Source organism: Parasteatoda tepidariorum, chromosome 11 (genome assembly GCF_982258835.1).
Source record: "Parasteatoda tepidariorum strain Cologne lab strain chromosome 11, Ptep-v5.0, whole genome shotgun sequence".
NCBI lineage: Eukaryota > Metazoa > Arthropoda > Arachnida > Araneae > Theridiidae > Parasteatoda > Parasteatoda tepidariorum.
In genome coordinates this window covers 94,065,065-94,089,345 of record NC_141765.1, presented here as the reverse complement: position 1 = coordinate 94,089,345, position 24,281 = coordinate 94,065,065, and the positions used below count along the sequence as shown (strand labels likewise).

The 24,281-nt window shown below is 28.8% G+C and overlaps 1 long non-coding RNA gene across 2 annotated transcripts in view; it reads left to right on the top strand.

The window, feature by feature from the left end:
* The window catches only part of LOC147801901 (uncharacterized), a 165,634-nt gene that overhangs the window by 69,346 nt on the left and 72,007 nt on the right, over positions 1–24,281 (top strand). For both annotated transcript variants that reach the window (XR_015430605.1, XR_015430604.1), the window contains exons 8-9: positions 1,393–2,882; positions 15,597–15,648. This is a non-coding gene — a long non-coding RNA (uncharacterized LOC147801901). The remainder of the gene's footprint in view (positions 1–1,392; positions 2,883–15,596; positions 15,649–24,281) is intronic.

Here is a 24,281-nt window from a genome sequence, read left to right as displayed (position 1 = left end):
TTTGATGAAATTAAAAACAACCTAGACCTCATTAAACAAAATGTTTAGAAAACTGAAAATAATATAAGTACACAATTATTTAGATATAGATAAACTTTTTTAGGAACATAAGGACAACCCAAATCAAAACACAAAATAAATTATTATAATAAGCTAAGAGTTTAAAATTATATTTGAAATTAAAATAAATAATATAAAAATAGTAATTTAATAGAAATAATTAAACCTTAAAAATTCTACTTTTGAATTATTTATTAGTTATTGTTAAACAATTATGCAAAATCCCAATCTTGGTAATAATATAGTATCAAAATATAAGAAACTTTTAAAACACATAAAAAAGCGTACAACTGCCGAAAAGACGATTAAAAGATCACTAGCATTTACGATGAAATCAACACAAATAAAACCTATCAAACAGTGATTATTTAAATCCGCGATTCAAAATTCGAGGGCCGTAATAATAGCGTATTTAAAATATCGGAACTTTTAAAACCATGCAGAATTGTTAATCAATAATTTATGAAATAACCTTTGAAAGATAATTAGCAATTATATCGGCACGAATGAAGCACGTCGAAAAGTTGTGGTCTAATATCCATCATAATATTCTGCTAAAAGTATCGAAATTAAAAGTATCGAAAATTAAAAGTATTGAAAGTAACGAAGTAGAAATACAAAGTAGCAACTGCCGAAAAAACAACAAGAAAAAAATTTTCATAAGTCATTTATATTGATACTAAAAATTTGACTGAATATTCACATACATGAAAATGATCGCAAAGTCACATGAATTTAAGATAAAGTCAGGACATATAAAGAGCGTCAAAAGTGAGTACTAAAATTCGAAATTCGTGTATCGTAATAACGTATCGTAATAATATAATCAGACGTTGCCGAGAGGTGGAAATAAGCGGGTTTCAGGCTATACCTAAATATCATTTATTGAGACACATTCCTAAAGAGCTAGCATTCAAGTCACAAAATCGTTGTGCTCCTCAATAAAAATTAGAGAAAATCTTCCGAAGTAAATTAGTTGAATGTTTCATTTTAGGGAATAAAGTAAATCATTCTAATTGGTCTATGGGAACTTAGTTTTCTCACGAGTTAGCAAGGGGAAAAAATTTCAAGGTCAATTAATGCATACTTGAACTAAAAATAGATTAAAAGACATCATGTGAATTTTAAAATGTGAGAAAGAGAGTTTTGTTTTCAATAGAAAATTAAGGAAGAGATTTACAGAAAAGGAAAAACAGAAAGATTGGTTGAAGCTTTTTATGTTAAATATATACAGTAAATATTGTTGTTCTTTGAATTTAATAACTATTTCATTTAACTAGTTTTTTTAACGACTTTATTTTTCTTATAAAGCATTTTTTTTTTTAATTTTAGATATGACAGCCTAAATGGCAGAGTTTCGCCAGCTTTTAGATTATTATAGACTTTCTTCTAAGCTCATTTGAACGACATTGGAAGCTGGCAGCTCTCCACCATCTCGTTCGACAGCTCCAGAAAGGTCTACAGGCACAAAAAAAAAAGCGAGCGTTTAAGAGTTTCGATACACCTTCTCCAACTGACACCAACAAAAAAGATGTTAAAGTTGACGCAAATGATGATTATGATGAAATTTGTTTGTCAGCGAGTGAAAGATTCTAACGACCCATCTGTTAGTGTCATCCCATGAAGTTGAAGTTTTGCGAAAGAACTCTGCATTGTATTCGGTGAAAATTTTCGCTCCATCTGCCACAAAATCTGTTAAAAATAGCCTTTAATGCTCCTTCCGAGAAGAAACTCTTGCATCTTTGCTAGCTGATCAACATAATCGCACAGGTTAAACTACAGTTTTCGTTTTGTCTATTTTTATTTTATAACCGTAATTGAACAGGCGACCCAATTTTCGGTTTTACGACTAATATTCAACTACATAACCTTGTAATTTTGAAAATAATCCAGAAGACAAGGACTCCTGGATCAAGAAATTGCCTTCGCGGAGGAAGTAAACCGCATTTGCCTGACATGGAGGGGAAGACCACGCCATGGTTAGCATGACTGCAAGGGGACTCTAACCTATGATCCGTCTACCACTGAGTATATTTCACGTCAGCACTGTGGTCGGTGTAAGCCAGATGCGGAATTCGCATCAACAAGCAATCGCCGGAATTCGAGCCCGGTTAACCTCAGTGGAAGGCGAACGCTTTATCCCCTGAACCATCACGGCTCTTTTGTCTAGTTAAATAAGAACAGATCAGGGCTTGCATTACCTACATATGAGTTTGCTCTGCAGATTGGCGAGGTGGCAAAAAATGGCTCAATTTATCGAAGGGATTGAGTTCCAAAGGACTGTTAGAGGCGAGAGCTTGACAAGAGGCTCTACAATAAAAGAGAATTTTGTGATCGGAATGCCTGGAAAAGTGTTTCATTGGACTAGATGGGAGTGATACTTCGATTTGGATAAGCTGAGAATTTTTGTTTTGGATGAAGCTGATGTCATGATTTCGACTTAGGGGCATCATGATCAATGCTTGCGTAATCACCGCAAGGTGTCTAATAGTTGTCAAATGATGCTGTTCTCCGCCACTTACTCGCCTGATGTGTTTTGCGGAAATGATTATAACTGAACTCATAATGTTGCAGCTGAACTATGGAGGCCGGAAAATGTCAAGCAGTTCTATGTTATGTGTCACACCATCGAAGGCAAAGATCCAGAATTGTCCAATATCTGTGGTTCCATATCAATCGGTCAGGCCACTATATTTTGAAGAAGACCTGCAGCTTGGTTTGAAGCCCGACTGACTGCTGATGGACGTTCTGTTGGTAATTTATCTGGAGAGTTAGAGCTCAATCAATGACTGGATACACTGACTCGCTTCAGAGAATGGAAGGTACGTGGCCTTTCTTTTTATCTTTATTACATTACTAATTCTTTTTCCTTATTTGCTGGTAAGGCAGTGCTTAAATAACTTTCATTTAAATCTAGGAAAATGCAATTGATAACCTTCTTAATAGTAAATAATGAATTCTAATTTTGAATAATAATTTTTTTACCTAATTGTGTAAAATAATTGTTAAATTAAAAAATAGAATAATCCTCTCAATATTGAATATATTTAAAATTGCGCATAGATTGTTTTTATGGTGGCCAATGTAATCAAGAAAAGAATTCCTTGTAACTTTCAAAATTATTTTGCATTTGTTAAAATATATATAAAAAATTTTCAACAATATGAAGGAGAAAAATTATTTGAGCGCATATCCTTATCAGGGGTCTGTTTAGAAGAAATTTGGGTCCGTTTACGGACCCTTCACAAAATATCGTTTCATAAAAACGGACCCTTCACAAAATATCGTTTCATAAAAACGGACCCTTCACAAAATATTGTTTCATAAAAACGGACCCTTCACTAATTTATCTTTTAATCCGACCCTTCACAAATTTGTTTATCTTCATTATTGTTTTGCTGATCGATTAAACCCTTCCCAGGAAGGGAGGGGGGAAAGAAAGATAGATGTAAACGAACTAAATTTTGTCTTCGGCAGACGCTTCTTCCTTTATTCGTCCGAAATGAATATTCTGCATTCAGCAGTATAGACTAAATACCAAATATTTATATGTCGCATCGTTAATTTAATAGCTGCAATTGCTGGTTATTTTTTAAAATTTAATTTTTTTAATTATAATTTTACTGTGTTGAGCATAATCGTGTATGTCTTTACAATTTAAAAACTCCTTGAAAAAGTTTTTATTATAACGGACCCTATTTGCACAAATTCACAAAAGCGGACCCTGGTTGAAAGAATGTGACTTAACGTTTATTTTATATTCACAAATTACGAGTAATTTTTTCACAATTTTGCGAAAACGGACCTTTTACAAAATGTCTGGACAGACCCCTGCTAATGATGTCATTCTTTTACAGTGTTAAAAAAATACTTTTTGAGTGCTTGAAAAAACTTATTTTTTGTTGAAAAATTTGGCTGCGCATCCTGTATTAATAATGTAAATATTTATATTTGGCTCTGTAATCATGAAAGTTGTAACATTTATTTCAACGTTAAAGTGAACGGTATAAATAAATTTACTACCACTTTTTTTAAATTCGGTATTTTTCATACGTTGGTTACTTCTGGAGGGAAAACTTAAAATTTTTAGTTTTTGAAACACTTTTTAAATAAAAATTTTCTGGGAAACTTCTCACTGAGAATGAGGAACTCTGGATTTCGAAAGTTCTGCCAAAAAACGAGGATAGTAAACTGTTGGTCTAAGTACGTACATATCAAAGTACGACTTGAAGTTTTTCTAAGTTTGTAACCGCCTGAATTTACATAAATTTCTTGTCGTACTTATCAGATTTCTTTTTACATGAAGAGACTTTCTAAACTATTGTGGAGATCTGAAACATCTGATGATAAATTTTAAAAAGCAAGAAACATCGTTTATGATCTAGATTTTGCAACGACTTTAAACAATTTGGCTGGGGTTCGGATAACCCGGAAACTTTCGTAACAGCCACTTTATGTCTCAAAAACACATAAAATTTGAAGGAAAACATTCAGACGTGCTTGGATTTTATAAAATGGTAATTGTAATTTTAGAAGTAAAAATATTAAACTTAGAAGCAGTGTCGACTTTGTTTGTTAATGAGAACCTGTCCAACATGGGTGAAAGCCCTTATATAGCAAGACGGAAAACGGAAAAACCTGGTACGTAAAACATTTCATTCCAGCATTTTTTTCGAAAAAAATGAAATATCTGTAACTATCAAGATTTCTTTTATAATTCTGGCATATATATAAAACTGCTTCTTTTCCAAGATGAAGTAGATATTGTTGAAAAACTCCCCAAAACTAGCTATAACTGAAATGGTTTTACTACCAGCCTTTCCTCTTTTCCGTCTCGCTTTCACCCCTGCTGTCCAATATTGAGCCTTAACATCTTTCGAGTTTACGAACGCTTTTAGGATTTTAAAAATAAACTGAAGGCTTTAAATGACCAACCTGTTTTTGAAATAATCCATTTAATATATTTTAAAAGCTTGAAAAACAGTTTGTGGAAAGACGCTGAATTGATACCCGTTTAATTTTTTGCATTTTATAACTTCTTTATTCAGCTGCAAATAGAAATTTTGAAAACTTCACTTCCGCGTTAGTGGAACTCCATAGTATAAAAAGAATTATAATTTCTAGCTCTTAAATATGGAATTGATATTAACAATGTATTTCATGTTGCATTTATAAAAATAGGATAGTCTTAAATACTATCTAGTATTTTTACGATTTCTTTAAATTGAATGAAGTGACCAATATTATAAAAGTTACTTGTGTTTTATGTATACAAGTACAGTTTTTTATTTATATCTATTAACGTATCTAACGTAGCTAAATAGGCAAGTAAGATATCGTTACCTATGCATATCATTGCGCTAAATCGAATGAGAATAAGACCAATCTGTCTGATTTAATAGTATAGCAGTTCGAAAATTTATTAAGGTTTTATGTGCAGAAAGTACAATTTTTCGACTTAGACTTACAACACCTTATGCAACTGACATTGCTATCTAGACAAGTGAGGCATTACTTCAAATTTAATTTTTTACTCTTAATCTGGTAAAATAGTCCTTTGATATAATTTCTGAGAAGAAATGAAGGTTTAATGCGGGAAATGTAAAAAAAAATTAAATAAAAGAGGATTGGTTTTCCTGAATTCAATGTCATATTTACTTATTATTGTAAAATTTAAGAATTTAATTATTGGTATAAGATGATTTAATTAAAAATTACAGGACATAATTTAGGACAAATTTATTGTAACACATACTATATAAATTCAAATGTATTAAGAACTAGAAAAAAAATATGTTGCATTAGGAGAAATTGTTTTATGTACCCTATTATTTTTCTTATAGGCCTTAAGCGTATTTTACATTTTAAATAACACAAGAATCAGTGTAAAAAGTAAAACATTTACTAACAAGTGTATTTTCAATTTTGAATTATTGTTTTTAAATTTCAATCTTAAAAACAATATTACATCTCTTTTCTTTTACACCAGACAAACCTAACAGGGTTCCTCAAAATATCTGAAATAAAAGAAAGAAATTACTATCATGATAGAATTTTATCAACACATTATTAGACTAAAAGAGATTAAATGCCTTTAATTTGAAATCAGTTAAGCCTTCAGGTATCCCTCAGATACTTACTTTAAGTTTGATAGATATTTTGATTATTGTTCTAAGATTATATTCTATACAACTAATGAAAGATGGGAGGTATAATTGGTTTTATAGTTTTTATGATTAGACTGAAATTTCTTTTAAAAAATAAATGGTATTTATAAATGAAGACTATTGAAAATGAAACTATATTGAAAAATTAGTAATTTAAACTTACATACTTACTTACATTGTAGGATAGTAAGGGATTAATAGATAAATGTAAAGTATAAATAAAAATTAAAGTATCTATAGTTAACTTTGAATAATAATGAACAAAATATTATGCAAATCATCATACACCAAACAAAAGAGGGGATGAATGTATTAAGAATATGTATTTTTAAAAATTACTGAAAAATGGGGTAACTTTGTGAGAGATAAGGTAAATATTTGCCACACATGTTTTCTGAGTTTTCTAGTTTTAAAATAAGCTTTTCTAAAATTTAAAGTAATTCGTAGGAAATATAAAATAACTATTTCACAAATAAAAAAAATTAAACTTTTTCAAAAATCAAACACATGCTTTTACATTCAACAGGTATAAAAAATTGAAGAGAAATATTAAAATTTAAAAATAAAGAAACACAATCTTTATTATATTTTATACTTTATAATAATGCAACAAAATTTTGCATTTATAACACATTTTTCGTTCTATTGAAAATGAAACTATATTGAAAAATTAGTAAGGTAAAATTATGTACTTGCTACCATTACAGGAAAGTAAAGTATCTATAGATAAATATGTCTTAACTTTGAATAATAATAAACAAAATATTATGCTAATCAAAATACACCAAAACAGAGAGGGGACGAATGCAGAAGCAGATAAGAAAATAAAAAGGAAAGGGATTGTAGAATATAGAGCAGTTTGAAGTGTGGAATTTTTAATTTTAAACATTATTTTTATATAATATATTCACTACCTTTTTTTAAAAAAAAACTTTTTAATAATTACCATAAAATGGGGTGACTTTGTGGGGGACAAGGTAAATATTTACCGAGCATGTTTTCTGAATTTTCTAACTTGCATTAAAATAAGCGATTCAAAAACTAAAGAATTCTTAAGGAAAATTAAATTTTTTTTCCAAACAATAGAAAACATGTTTTTTTAATCAACAGAAATAAGGACTAAAATTTAAAATTAAGAAATGCAATCTCTTATGTTTTATATTTTAAAATAATAATGCAACAAAGTTTGGCGAGATGCTTGGCTATTATTTTAATGTGAAATGCCAAAAAAATCCTTCCTCTATATTAATTTAAAAATTATTTCTATGAAAAGTAATGAAAGTTTTGATTGGAAAAAATTATAATACGTTTTAATGTTATTAGTTTAATGTAGGGTTGCACAAAGTTTTTTGAGTAAAGGGCCACTTGCACAGCAGGTTGGCTAACGAAGGGCCGCAGATGTATTTAGACATGTTAATGACAAATGTAGTAATGTTTATTTAAACATTAGCGTTCCATTTTTTTTTATCAATTAACTTAGTAATATCAATAACTTAGTAGTGTTCCATTATTGAAATTCATTCAAAAATAAAAAAACTTATACTTTTTTTTACAAAAAAAACAACTTCCTATTTTTATCATATGAACAATATATTTATCAAAATAAATAAACATTGAAGAAAAGAAATGTTTTTTCTATCATATCATGCAATACGAAAATTCATTTTAGAATTAAATTCGAATAAATAAAAAAAACTGCAATGACACAGAATGAAAGTAGGAAAAAGTTTAGTCCTAATTAAGTAATATAAATTCAAATTAAATATTTTAATTGAAGAAAATTTATGGGTTTTAAACAAAAGCCTAAAATAAAAACAAAACTTTGATAGTTCAAAATAAAATTCAATGCTTATTTTGCAATGTACTTTATTATATTATTAATTATTAGATTTTCTTAAATCGTAATCATTTTCCTTTTTTTTTATCGAAAAACATCACTTAAGCAACAAAAAATTGAAATCTAAACTACAAACAGTGAGTAGTTTAAAAATTCACGTTTTCCGTCATTTTATGAATTTCTCAAGTTGCAATAACATTGCATTTAAATTAGGGAGGGATGTAACGAGTATTTGACCCTTCTTAATATTTTTTAAAAATGTATTTTTCCAAGTTTTTTTTCATTTTTGAATTTTTATAGATATTACTTTTTTTTAAATTTATAATCAGACAAGTCAATTTTGTCCTTTTTTCGATACTTTGAGAATTGAGAAGGATTTTTTTCCATATTTCGCTGTTTTTATTATAACCCAGCATTTTAACAGAACGTCTCATACTATTAATTTATTATCACTATTTCCCTGTACTGTAATATAAATAACCAGTAACATAGAAAAGTATGATTTTCAGTATTAAAGTTTTGTTTCAGGAACTAAGAAAAATTTGTTTTTTCTGTTTTTCTTTTTTTAGGTATTTTTAATATGACGTAGCATTTTCTTTGAAAATAAAGTTACGAATAAAATTTATTTTATAGCAATTTTGTTTCTTCTAAAATTATGGCAATGAGAAACATTTAAATTGAGATTTTCGGCATAAAATTTTCATTTAAAAAATTAAGAACGTTTTTTTTTTCTATCTTTTTGTTTTCTTTAAATAAAAAAAAACTTTTTTTAGACGTTTTCCTTATAACGCAGTAATTTTTAATAGCATTTCTGTTAACTTAATTCTTTTTTCTTGGCTTTTTCTGGTAATTGAAAAACTGAGATGTTCAGCTTTAAAATTTTTTTCCAAAAATTAAGATCGATTTTTATGTTCTCTGTTTCGCTTTTCAACATTTTCAAAAACATTCTTGATTGACCTTATTTTTTGGAGTTAATTTATGAATACATTTTTCCAGGAAATATTATTCTGAGAATTGAAATTTTAGTTTCAGTGTTGCTATGCTGCTAAAAGATTTTGCTATTTGGCCCCAAGGGTACGGCGTTCAGTCGATTTTTTCTTTTTTTTTGCCGAATATTTGATTTTTGATCAAATCACAATTCATTACCATATTCGACCAAATCATATTCGTTGCGGAAATAAAAACGAAGGAGAAATAACAAGGATTTACGATGAAACTGTACTGAAATACCGTATCAAAAAGGGATAATTTAATTGCGCGATTAACAGTCACGTGTCGTAATAACATCTAGTTAAATAACAGGATCGTCAAAATAACGTGGAAAAGTATAGAAATAATTGGGAAAAATATATTTATGCTGAACTCATCACAAATAAAGCGTGTCAAAAGCATGATTTAAAATTTGTATGTCGTAATAGAACAATTGGAATTTCTTATAATACGTGGGAACGCATAGCAATAACTGGCGAAAAAAATTGTTGAAAAAAAATAGCAAGAATTGCAGAAAAAAAGATAAAATATCTCTTAGATTTGCGATGAAATCGTTACAAATAAAGTGCACAAAAAGTGATTATTTAAATTTGCGATCTGAAACTCGCGTCGTAATAAAAATTCCGGGTTTTCGAAATCACGTAGAAAAGCGGAAATAACTGTTTAAAAAAAATCATTTATATTTACGATAAAATCGGCTATTTACTAAAGAATCTGTTAAAATTGATTGTGTCAAAACGTGATGACTTAAAAATGCGATTAAAAATTGCCATTTTTAAATTCTTTTTTATTATGCTTAGAAGCTCTCGCGGGCCGCACTTCAGCAGTCTAAGGGCGGCATTTGGCCCTTGGGTCGCAGGTTGTGCACCCCTAGTTTAATGCGAACAAATAATTGTTACATCATACTCATAAAACAAATTTGAAGAATGTTTTTTTTTTTTATTATTCAAAGTTAACTATTGATATTTTACTTTTCTTCAATGGCAGTTAGTATGTAAGTTTACCTTATTAATTTTTCAATATACTTTCATTTTGAATAGTCTTCATTTATAAATACCATTTATTTTTTTAAAACAAATTTCAATCCAAACATAAAAACTACAAAACCAAATATACCTCCCTTCTTTCATTCGTGTATAGAATAATCTTTGAACTATAATCAAAATATCTATCAAACTTCAAATAAGTTTCCGAGGGATACCTGAAGGCTTAACTGATTTCAAATTAATATACTTATAATCTCCCTCATTCTAAATAATGTGTGGGGAAAATTTTATCATGATAGTAATTTCTTTCTTCTATTTCTGATATTTTGTGGAAGCATGAAAGGTTTGTCTGGTGTAGAAGGAAAGAGTTGTAATATTGTTTTTATGATTGAAATTGAAAATAAAATTAAAAATGAAAATGAATAAAGTTCTAAGTATTGACATTTTTTAATTGATTCTTGCATAATTTAAAAGGCAAAATACGTTTAAAGAGCCTATAACAAAAATAGCAGGGTACATAAAAAGTATGCTATTAATAAAATATTGTTTGTTTTTCTAGCTATTAATAAATTTGAATTTGTTTAGTGCGTAAATTAACACGTTACAAATTTGTCCTAAAATAAATCCTGCAAAATTTTAATTAAATTGTCTTACATAAATAATGAGTATGTAAAATTTTACAATAATAAATTGTAAGCATGAGATTGAAAATCTTCTTGTGTTTCTGACAACAATTTGAAAAAAATTGTTATTTCATGAAAGTGATATTCATGATAATATTTGCAGTTAATGCAATGTAAACCATTTTATGACAATAAAATTCTGAGACATTAAAATTCTGAGACATTATTGTATAGACAAGTTCGTCATTATTTATTATGTATTTTTAGGCTAAATTTTAAGAAAAAAATTTAATTGCTTTGATAGTTGATTCGTTCTGATGTTATAAATATCTTATGACTAAAAGGTAAGTCTAAAGTTGTATATTTCATACACTAAATCCTTATTTCTTCTAAACAATTATTTCAAACGACTACTTTACGGGATTAACCATAAAAAATTAAATAGGAAGAAAAGTCTCACTTGTCTAGATAGCAATGTCAGTTGCATAAAGTGGTATAAGTCAAAGTAAAAAAATTGTTCTTTCTACACAGGAAACTTTTATAAATTTTTGAATTGCTAAAGTATTAAATCTGAGAGCTTGGTTTTATTCGATTTAGCATATACGATACCTCACTTGCCTAGCTTGCAATGCTAGATACGTAAATATGTATAAATAAACCTTACTTTTATACATGAAACATAAATAACTTCTATAATATTAGTCACTGTTCTGGCATTCATAAGCCTGGAAAATGACAGCCAGGATAATGACAAATTCGCCATTTTATAGCATATAACTTAATTTTAATTTAATATTTTGGCCTAAGACGTTTATATTCTGCAGAAAACAACAGGGTTTCTTAAAATAACTCAGATAAATCTATGTAGTTTATGTTATCAATGATTTCACGAAAACAGGAAAATGACAACACAAAAACCTACTCACCTTGAAAAACTTTTTGAAATAGATTTTGAACCAGAAAATTGGTTCTTTATTCATGCAACAAGATATATTCATATAGGAGGGCATCTAATCACTCTATTAACATAAGATATTGATCGCTGGCTCTATCTATTTTGGTTATAAACCACTAAATAAAAGTAGCCAGGAAAATGGTATTTTCTTGGGACAAAAAAATTATTGACAGAAAAAAATATTTAAAACGAAGTTTTTGTAAATAATACCCTATGCGGATATTCTGGAAATGCTTACACCGGTTGAGATAAAAAAAATAGATATTGAAAAATTTATGGGAAGTTTTGAAGCTAGTTATTACTGGAAACATTGTTTGGGACATACCAAGAAAATTACATTTTGAATTTCAATTAAATTTTTTAACTATACAAAACAGTCAATACTAGTGCAAAGTCATTTTAAAATGCTAACAGAAATACTATTTATAAATTTCGTTAAAAACAGTTTTTTTAGTATTATAGTATTAGATCTTGGAGTAAGGGAAAGTGAATTGTCATATTTCGTGAGAATCACCCATATACCGTCTCCTCGGCGAGAAACAGGTAGGGTTTTACCTTCATTTTGACAAAGCAAATGGGACTCATGCTTAGCGATAAAATATGAAGGGGAAAATGAAATAAAAAATGTGAAATAAAATAATTATTTAATTATAAATAAGAACTTTTAAAACACACTCTTTTTCAAGCTCTTAAAATATATTAAATGGATGATTTCGAAAACAGGTCGGTCTTTAAAAGTATTCGGTTAATTTCTTAAAAGTGCTTAGCTGACTTAAGAAAAGGCACACTAAAAAAATAATAAAAATAAAGCGTTCGTAAACTCGAAAGATGTTTAGTCTCAATGTTTGACAGGGCTCTCAAATGAAGAGATTCTTATAAATAAAATTATCTCTACTTCTAAACTTAATATTTTTACTTCTAAAATCACAATTGCAATTTTTTTGTACAATATAGAAACTGTATAAAAACTAAGAATGCCTGAATGTTTTCCTTTTAACTTTGCCTTTACTTTTTTAAGCTTGTCCACAAAAAGAAACTAACGTATAAGAAATACCGAATTTAAAAAAGTGGTAGTAAATTTATTTGTATCGTTCACTTTAACGTTAAAACAAATGTTACAACTTTCATGATTAGAAAGCCAAATATAAATATTTATATTAATACATTCTCGTTGGTAGAACTATTTTGTTTACGCAAAATAAGTTCGAATAATGAAATTTTTTTTACTGTCTTTTAAGAAGACGCTAGGGCAGTATTCGGTTTATACGTTTGATAAGATTAGAGAGAAAAGAATTAAAATAAAAAGCTATGATTCTGTTAGCTGATCTTATGAAAATAATTAAAATTTTTATTTTCGGAATGTAATACTACAGTTCTAATCATAAATACCTATATTCATTATAACATTACGGTGTGTAAGACTGTTTCATTTATTTTATATAAATGCTGATGATGAAACAATTTAGTTTTCTTTATCATTTATCTTTTCGGGAGGAAAAAGAAACTTTTTTTTAGAAGACTAAAATGCTGGGAGTTAACTGTTTTATGAACTAAAACTAATTAGACATTCTAATTAGATATATTTGAATTATCTGCTCCCTCCTTTAGTGGCCTGTGGTGATAAAAGTTTTGAATACTTATGTACTAGTGAATTGGTATTGAATAATTGTTGAGGTAGCTACGCTACATTACTCCCCCACCAGAATTTTATTTGGGATAGAATTCTATGAATAAAAACATGAAACAGCAATCTCATAAAAACAGCAATAAGCAGTGTATGATTTATTGCTTTTTTTATGAGAGGCCGGGAGTGCTGTATTAGGATCACCGGATTTTAAGCGGTGATTTAAAGAGCTGTGTTAAGATCACTGTTGTGTCGCTGATCACTCATCTGTTTCTATTAGCAGTGTTTACTGCTCCCCGTAGTGTGTGATCGAGACTGAGCAGCAACAAAGCGAGGAGGATAATGTCGCATTTGCAAATAGAAAGTCAACTGTTTGTCTGTCTTCTATCCATCAAACTAGAAGTACTCAAATCGAAGTGAGTGTTTCAGTGAGAGGTAGACGTGTTGTTAGAAGCAAGCGTGTTTAAATCGAAGTGAATGCGACTATCAAGATAGGCGTGTTCGAAGGCGTCCAGTGTGAGGAGCATGTTAGCGGAAGTTTCAGTGTTATCTGTCAAAGCGAACATCAAGATAGAATCGAGTTAACATGTTTTATATACTTGTGAATCGGAGTTGAAAAATTGTAGTGGTAGTTAGTCTACAAAGTTTTTTAACATTAATATTTGTACACGGAAAATTATTGGTACAGTTTTTTAGAAAAAATTGTGTTGGAAAAAAAGCTTCTGTGAAACACATTTTTTTCGCTCATTGTAAATGATTTCTATACTTATTATATTTTAATTAACAGAATTCAACTAAATTCAGTAACAAGATCAAAATTTGCCTCTTAAATTTCTAATTAAAAGTTTTTACAATTCCGAATTGGCATTATATAAGGCATTATACGAATTGGCATATTATGAATATAGAAATCCTATGCTTGCTCACAAAAGCTTTTCATTAGCCTACCTGCTAAAAAGTTTTTTGTTTTTTTGAAAGAAAAAAAAAGAAAACCTAAGTGTTTTTTAGCGAAAACACTTCTTTGCTAGCTAAAATAATATTATTTTTTTTTATAACCGTCGTTGAACAGCCGACCCAATTTTTTTGGGCTATCCATTATGGCTACCAATGTTCAACTGCGTAGCCTTGTAATTTTAAACCCAATACTGAAGACTAGGGAAGTCCTGGGTCAAGTATTGGGAGAAATTTTGCCTTCGTGGAGGCCTTTTAAATGGAACTAACCAGCATTTGCGTTACATAGAGAGGAAAACTACCCATGGTTAGCCTGATGGCTAGGGGTACAAGGGGATTTTTCTCCTAGTTTAAGCTCTTTATTGAAAATGGGTAATCATCCAAAAGTTTTCGTTAGCCCATGATCCGAAACAAGATTTGTCTTTAAAAAATTAAGGCTTAATTGTGAAATTGGCTACCGCAAAACTGAATTTTACCTCCGAGTGTTAGCTCACTATGAGAAAATATTAGCCTATTCCAACCAAACAAAACTTTTTATCCAAAAAGAGTTAGCCAAGAGCCCAAGTCGCAATTTTTGATAGTTTTCCCTTAATGAACCAACATAATCTTGATGGTAGCCATCAATAATTCCATCATTAACCATTCTATTTTTTGTTGGTAACCAACATAAGTAACAATCACCCCAATGTAGAAATTCTCACCGATTTATGACGGTCCAACATAAGAATAGCAACTTGTTTTGATGGTTTGTTCATCATAGTTTCTACCATAGTTCGTTAGAAATCAAATAGAGCGTTTGCCTTCCAATTCGGCGAACCGGGTTCGAATCCCAGTCGATACGAATTACATATCCGGCTTGTATTGTACCGACCAGAGTGCTGACGTGAAATATCCTCAGTGGTGAACAGATCGGAGTCCCTTTGCCGTCAGACTAACCGTGGGAGGTTCTCGTGGTTTTCTTCTCCATGTAACGCAAATGGGGGTTAGTTCCATAAAAAGTCCTCCTCGAAGGCAAATTTCTTCCAATATTTGATCCAGGAGTTCCCTTGTCTTCTGGATTGGGTTCAAAATGACAAGGCTACGGAGTTGAACATTAGTTGTCGTAAACCCATAAAATTGGGTCGGCTGTTCAACGAAGGTTATAAAATAAAATTAATAAAAAAAAACCTTTACTCGCCAAGTTGGCGTGAGTAAAAATACTGGTGAGAGTGGCGAGCACTGCAAAGGAATAAAATAATAAATTAAGAAACTAAATATTTTTTTGTTTAAGATTTTAAAAAGCAGATAAGAATGCAACTTTTAAATAAGAAATGGAATTGTGACATACCATGCATTTTTTAGTGTACGATTTAGACTGCTTTTTTTGAAGTATGGTTCTACTATAGCACCTATTTTTGTTATAGGAGAGAGTTATGATGTCGATTGAGCTGAATAACGTAGTGCAACAAAATTTAGGTAAGAATATAATTTTCATGTTTTATTTATTTTGATACCTTTATGTGTTTTGACCAAAAATTTAAAATTTTCAATATTTTCTTTTCAAAACTGCAACACAAATGGATAACTACTGCAACATGAATTCTGCTTTACAGTGTACAAAAAAAGAATAAATGGACCACTCTAAATAATTTTTGACCTAATGTTTGGATCTTCTCTCTCTTGGTCTCATTCTGAATGATTCGAGGGGGTCCTTTCAAACATGCCAATTAATTTGTTCAAACATTAATTCATTCATTTTAAGTTACGAGATCTGACACAAAAACGTACTTTCTTTGAACAAACATATCGTCTGATTTCTAAGGGAGGTAGATCTTCCATATGTACAGTCCCAAAAAAAAAAACGAATCACCCTGAATAACTTTCTTTCTAATGATCGGATTTTCACGAACTAAGTGTCAATCTTAATGGTTTCTGGGGGTAACCTCAAATATGTTAATTAATTAGTGCTAACTATTAATTAAGTTACGAAATCAGACACAAAAACGTACTTTCTCTGAATAAACATATATTTTTTTTTACATATTTGGAATCTAGACACTTGGATTAGGGGGGGTAGACAAAATTTTAAAAAAATTGGGTGGTAAATTGGGCCGCAATAAAGGTTTATATATTTGGCGATAGTCCAGAAAACCGCCAAAAAAAGTCGCCTGCGCAAATAAATATTTTAAGATAACCCATTGACTAATTCAAAAGAGGAGTGCTTAGTTTTACTAGGTTGCTACGCAACCAAGCTTTGATAGTAAAAAAATTGAAATAATGTTCAGTGATTGCTCGGAGAGGTTTAATTTATTGTTAATAGAAAATATCTCGAAGTTTCTTGGCAATAAACAATTTTTTTAGGGGATTTCTGTCCAAAAAGCAAAAAAAAAAAAATTTATTTTAATCTCCTTTGAAAAGTAAATTTGAATCGATTTATAAATTATTTATGATAGTTTTTAGAATTTACATACATGAACTTTTTATCTGATATTATTTAGATTACACTGTTTTTACTATATTTATTCGAGGATTTTATACTAAAATCAAATGAACATAATTATAGCTATATACAAAATTTCAGGGATAATCATTTTTACAGCTTTAATCGAGTCTTCTAGGCAAGAAAGTGTGAAGAAAAAAAAAGTGCTTGAAAAACAAAATGTAGATTGTATAATAATTCTAAAGCACATTCACAAGGTTTTCTATAATTTACGATATTTCTTTTTTCTATAACTCAAGGAATTGCTGAATGTTTAGTGGCATTTTAAAAAGATTGAAATATGTTATGTTTAAGAATAAGATATTGAAATAATATGTTGCATATTGTAGGATTCATTGTTTAAAAAATCGCTTCATTCTACTAGATATTTAGGTTACATCGTTTTCTTTGGATAAAGATGATTAGCAAATAGCATCCTCATGTTTCGATACATTCAGAAACTTATACGTTCGCAAATTTACCATAAAATGTCGCACAGCATATTCTTCATTTACGATAAGCTACATTTACCACCAAATACTGCTACTATGGTTATTTTTGTTTTCTTATATATATCTGATGCTCTCTTTTTAAGCAGAGCTCGTAAGATCCTTAAGATACTGAAATGGGGGCACAAAAACTTAAAAGATAAAATATTTAATTTCATTAACTCAAAATATCTGGTGTCAAATTGTTAATTTTTAAGTTAAATATAACTTTTACAATATTGATGTTCTTACGTTTTTAAAGACCACATGAATCCTGATGAAATATTAAAATGCATATGTTTACTTTAACGAGTGTAAAATCCTTATCAAAATAATGATCAAGATCCAAATGTAAAGCAGTATAATTGACGATAAAAACTCAAATAGCTTCAAAACATATGAAGAGGGAAGTAAAAGTCGACATGTTTCGAGATTTCAAATATAATCGCCCATTCTCAAGACTTGTCAGGCTTGGATAACTTGTGACTTTTATTATTGGACGCTGAAAACATGTCTATTTTTATTATCATCTATTATTTTTTTTAAATCAATGAAGTTTTTATATTTTCGATTCAGTTTCTTGGGATTATCCATTTAGTTACACAACATATAAAATTATTTCACTCGATATTAAAATAAGTTTTACATATGTTATAGGCACTGGTTCTTAGATTGAAAAAATAATAATTCACTACTTTGTCAAAAAATCAATGCAGTAAAAAAAAATTATTTTTTTTTTGCTGCAAGCTTTAACATTTTAATTTAAGATCATAAAAAAATTCCGTTTACAATTGAAATTTCAAAAGTCGAATGTGAAAATGGAATGTCCCCTAGTACCAGGAATCGAAATTAAATAGTTACCAGGACAAATTTTTTAAAAAATAGCGTTTCCGTCCTACTCGAAGTTGTTTGAAAAGGTATTTTTTATATATCGATTCCAAAGTTTATTCTACATATATTTCAGGGTATACTTTCGGAGTATTTCGATCGAGTTTAATTTTACACCCTTATTTGCTTAAAATTATTAAATAATTTACTTAAAATAAATTATTCAAGCTACATGATTTAATGCATTTATAATATAATAATAAACGGAGCTTCCAACGCATATCCTTAACCTTAATACCGCTATCATTAAATAAATGGAATAAGCTTAGATAAATAATAAAAGTTAATTTTTCCCTCGCTTTAATTTTCAAGGAATAATATGCTTCGATCAAACAGATTTCATTCTGGAAATAGCGAAATTATTGAGTAGGTCCCTTGGAGCAATATCATTCTTATCCTCTTTTGACGAAATATAGGAAAAATTAGTTTTCTCAGTTTCTGTAAAAAGTATGTTAGCCAACTTGCCACGTTTTTATTTTAATTTTTTTTTATTAAAATAAGTTCGAAAATTGTGTATTTTTTATAGCACTTTTTTTAAAAATCAGATGACTCTAAAATTAGCACAGCTTCGGAATCCTTACAAATTTCAATTTTTAGTATTTCCTGCTTAACAAAATAAGGCATTTTCCTGTTAATAAATTATACTACAATAATATCTTGGAAATCATGCTAAAGTAAAAAATTAAACAAAATTACCGTTAAATATAATAATTAATAATTAAAATTAGTATATTATCAGAAAAAAAATCTAGTTGGTATCATAAAGAGTAAAAGATGTAATGAAATAATTAGTGAATCACACGTGGTCAGATAATTAAAAATTTAATTTCACAACCAAGATAGTAGGACGACATTTAAGATACTGAGATATTTTAAGACACTAAAAAAATTGGCTACGTATTCCACAGCTGTTCGGTATCTTTATCCTCTTTGTAGTGACTTATAAAACATCAACACTATTTTAGATAATCTAAGTTGAAGTCACAAGAAACAAAAAAAAAGACAATCAATAATTTATATTCTTTTTTCAAAAAAAAATTGTATGCTAAGTAAATAATCAGCTGTTTTGCCTTAAATAATTTTAAACAGCTAAATGTTTTTAATTTCTTAACAAGGTATTATTCTTAGCTAGCAGACAATAATTCTTTAAAAAAAAACTTGACTATAATTTAAAAAGGAAACCTAAATTAAAGAAAATGTAAATTAAAGTTCTAAAAACATTTTTTAGTATATTAATCAAATAATAAACGTAAAATGGTAAAGAATAAGATTTTTAAAATGTCAAAATTTAATTAAATAGTTGGTAAAATAGTTCTGCGATACACTTCCAGAAATTTCTTTTAAGATTAGGATGATATAGGGTAAACCAACAAATGAAGGAGCACTTCATAGATATTTCTTAGAAATAAGATTTTAAACGTTTTAATTTAGACTGATTGGTAACAGTAGCTTACTACCTAACAATAGGAAGTCATCTAACAATGCATTTAGTTACCTGGTCTTTGAGTCTTCTCTGGAAAAAGTTTTTGAATTTGTTAGTATCTGTTCAAAGCCTTGTTTCTTTGACAAAATTATAAGGTCAGTGTTTGTTGTTATCTGTTTAAACTACAATTAATTGCATATAATAATGTTTTTTTTTCTCATTGTGAAAAAAAGAATTCAAAATATGGTCATTGAAGTTACGTTTTATTTATTTTAAGCATCATAACATAAGCAAGTACTGAGATTAGGGGGTGTTTATTAACTAGATTACCGAACGATGAAAAACCAATGAATAAACAAGTGTTCCTTTACTGGGATTTTTTCAAGTTAATGAAAATAAAGGAAATTTTTAATTTTCTTGTACCTTTTGTCATATTATAAATCAAAATTATGTTAAAAATAAAAAAAACAACTTCTAACCAGTGAAGGAACAGGCATGTTCCTTCACTGAGAATAGATTTCCCAGTGAATGAATAGTATGTGTGAAATATGATTTTACATGGATAATTAGTAGTTCAGCAAAATAGAGGACTCCTAAAATTCAGTTAAATGTTGTATGAATAGTTCCTATAACAATTTCATTTAAATATGCAAATTTAATTGCTAAATTTATTTAAAGAATTATAATAATAATTTATTTATTATTTATCTTTATAAATGTAGTGATTAGTTATTACATCATACCTTAGACACCTTAATAAACTATGTTTATTAACTAAATATAACAACTAAATATAATAATAAAAGCTTGAATGGAAAATTTCCTTGCAGGATTTTGTGCCAATAATTAGCTAAATTATTATCTTATTGCCGTCTTTAATGTCCTAACGGGAACTGGTAGGAAAAATCCATTTAAAGACAATTATCTAGGTGAAAAATGGATGAAGTTTTTTTTAAGGTGATATCCACCGATAACTCAGTGCAATGCGAAGATAATTTCAAAAGGCAAAACTTCCCTTAGAGAATAATATTCGAAATACTGGTTTTAAGAACTTCAGAAGAATCTTCAGGAGGGCTTCCTTTTATAAAGTGATTGCATTTACAATGCGAATGAAACAAGAGTTAAATACTGCCCTTAAACGGGAAAAATCTTCGGCCTTAAAAATTATAAGGATTTATATTCTAAAGTACCTAGGAAGGAAAAAGTACCTCCATTGGTAGTTTTTCCTTACAGAAGAATTCGTTGAGATATTACAGAATCAGTCCCTGCTACATATTTCATTGGAAAAAGCTATTCATGAAATGAAACGATGACCGCAGCAACATTTTACAAATGTATTGCAAATGTTTCTACCCATGGCCAATTAAAAATGCAATCAAATTCCATATTTTGCTTCTTCTGGATAAGTATAAATCTTATATCAATTTGTTACTGAGCAAGTTTTGTTCCTCAAAACAAATTTTCTGGTTTAGTTTTCTATACTATTCATGGAAATCTCTCGTTAGATCTTGAAAACAAAAGAATTGTAAAACAATATGTCTAGAAAATTTTACATCCATTTTTAAATAAGATTTGAGGCATCAACTGATGAAGTTAAAATGCTTTTATGAAATGCGATATTTTTCCATTCGATGTAGAAAACGTTGACTGTAACAAATGCATGCAAAACAGACACCAAGAGTTAATGAGCAAGACAACTTATCATTAAAACACATGCTTTGAGAGTAACGATGCGCTATTTCTTCAGAAGCTTGAGAAGGAAATCTCGCAAGTTATGTTGCAAATTTTTAAAGGAACATTGACAGAAAAGTTTAATCTCCCAAATATCCAATAGCCTGTGCTTTCTTCAGTAATGAAGAATTTATTTCAAAAAGAACAATTGCATAATCAAATTTTGGCTCTGAAGCTGAGACAACTAACATTAATAATGAAAGTATCTTGAAAACTGATTTTGAGATAAGTCCTCTTGAGGCATTGTTAGTTGCAAAAACAATTGGTTTTATAAGTAACTACTAGATATAAGTCAATGAGAGATGGGTTTTACTCAAACTTCGAAACTCCTTTTTCTCATTTATTATCCAGTGAGGAATTCTGGAAATGGAACTGGAAAATCAAAAGAAATTTTGGAGATACATTTACATTGACCCAAAATTTGGAAAAAAGAGGAAGGTTAAATCAAAAGAAAAAGAAATAAATTACTCATGACGAAGAGAAAAAAAAATACTTAAAAAGATTTTTAAAAAAAAGCTTAAAAAATATGGGGAAAAGAGTAAACAAAAAAATGACCGAATTATAATAATAATAAAAACATCATCGGATTACACAATGATAAACATTCATAATTTAGAACGGACTATTAAACTGTGAGAAAAAAATGAAAAACATTTTTTTAAAATTATGTATTCAAACATATTTTACTTTCCATTCCATGACTGAAAAAAAAGTAGTATTTTCTACATTAACTATGGTTATATGTCGTAATTCCAAGAAAAATATTGTTTTTTTTATACATTTGTGTGGCCTATGGATTCCTAACGAGCATCAAACATTCTCAAAATCAAGTGTTCATTCACTGGAAAATTTAGTGTTTATTCACTGGTAAGAACTGTTCCTTCACTTGGTCATCTTACTACTTATTATTTAAACCACCAAAAGCTTAAAACAATATTATGTAAGTTATCTAACTTTTTTACATAATTTGCATTTAATAACAAATATGTCGACACCATCATTTAGCTAAAATTACAAATTTTGAAATTTTTATGAATTTTTTTTAAAGGCAAGCTAAGCTTATGTGTTCCTTCATTGTTTAGTTTACCCTATAAGATGTTAAGATGTTGAGAAACTTGCGATGTTGTGAGAGATGTTTAAAAATGTTGACTACGTATTTTTATTAATATTTATAAAATATATATTCCAGAAATTGATAAATTTATTATTCCAAATCTATGCATACGTATGTATATTATTGAAATTGTATCAGTTATTGAAAAACAAAATAAGAAAAATAAAAAATAATCACTTTAAATAATCACAATCTGGTGTATTTTATCAGAAGCACGCTTTTTTAAAAATAGACATTTGTTGAATAAAGTGTTTTTTATTCAAAATTCTTTACTAAATTGGAAATAAATTATTAAATGACTAAAAAAGAAACATCGTATTTCATAGTGTGAAAGAAATAAAAATAAAAAGATTAGCAAACGATTATTAGCAAAAAAAATATGAATGAAATTTTACGCTACGCGTAAAATTCCAACCCAAGTTTATCAATTCCTCCCAAGTTTATCACATTTTAATATTAATCGCCCCAATCAGTTATTTCTTTGTTGTCGCCAAATTATTTTTTTAAAAATAATTAATTTTAATTTTTCTCAGCTTCTAATAAATAAAAACAGTTGAAACTTGAGATTTTTCAATTGAAAAATATGTAGATTAATATGGTATAAAAAAATTCATACCTTATAATTCAATATTTTTTCATCCCCACTTTAATTAAATAATAAAAAATAATAAATAATTATTAAAAATAATTTTTTGCATGAAATTAGCTTTGGGTAAATGAGTTTTATGAGTGGGTGCAATTTTTTTGGAATTGCTTCATTAGTTTTGAAAATATGACTGAAAACGCAAAAAGCGAAATTAACATTAAGGGGTACGAACTTTGAATCGCTCTCCTGACCAAAACCACATTTCCCAGATTGCGGCTACCCCCTATATTTTGAAAATAAGAAATCCAAATATGTAAAAAAAAAATGCATGTTTATTCAGAGAAAGTACGTTTTTGTGTCTGATTTCGTAACTTAATTAATAGTTAGCACTAATTAATTAGCATATTTGAGGTCACCCCCAGGAACCATTAAGATTGACACTTAGTTCGTGAAAATCCGATCATTAGAACAAAAGTTATTCAGGGTGATTCGTTTTTTTTTGCGGACTGTACAGCCCGAAAGCCTAAGAGAATAGCCGGTAAGAAGGCTGTGGCATAACTATAACTACGTTTATTAAGCATCAATTCACTGTAAGACATATTAACTCGATTGAATCTTGAGGTACTTTTGATAGATGAAGGTTGACATGGTCGATTTCTGCTTTTCCCTTATTCGTGACATGCTGACGTTCTATGAACAAGCTTACTTCGATGTATGGTACACATTAAAAAGTTGACTTTCTATTTGTGACTGAGTCATCGTCCTCCTCGCGCTGTTGCTTCTCAGTTTCATTTACACACAACGTGATCCTGCGCACTCTAGACCAGGGGTTTCCAACTGGCAGCCCGGGGGCCGCATCAGGCCTACAAAGCCTTTTTTTGTGGCCCTCGAACTAAAATATATTAGTTGTAATTTTTTACGGACAATTTTCGTAAGAAATCTATATGGGTTTAAAATACTTTTCTCGTTAATAAAAATCTAATTTCTTTGTTTCTGTGAAATTTAAGATATCAACGGAGCAAAAAAAATTTATTTCTCAGGTTTTGCATCCAAGAAAATATTTATTCAAATACAAAAATAATTGTGTATGTTGCTCTTTTTTTATTTACTTATTTATTTTTTCGTATTTTGTGAATATAATTTAGCATGCGTGTATCAGAAATTTTCGTGAAGAAATTCTCCTATTCAACTTTTTGAAACCACTGATTTAGGACGAAAATATTTACGCACACATTTGTAAATTTTAAATGTAAATATCTATTCTCTGGTGGTTGCAGCAGACAAACCTCAATTTTCTCATTGAATATTTTGGGTGCTACTATGTAAGTTTTAATACTAACCTTTTTAAAGTTTTAGATCTTAACAATTAGATATCTGTTGCACATAAATTGTTTAATATA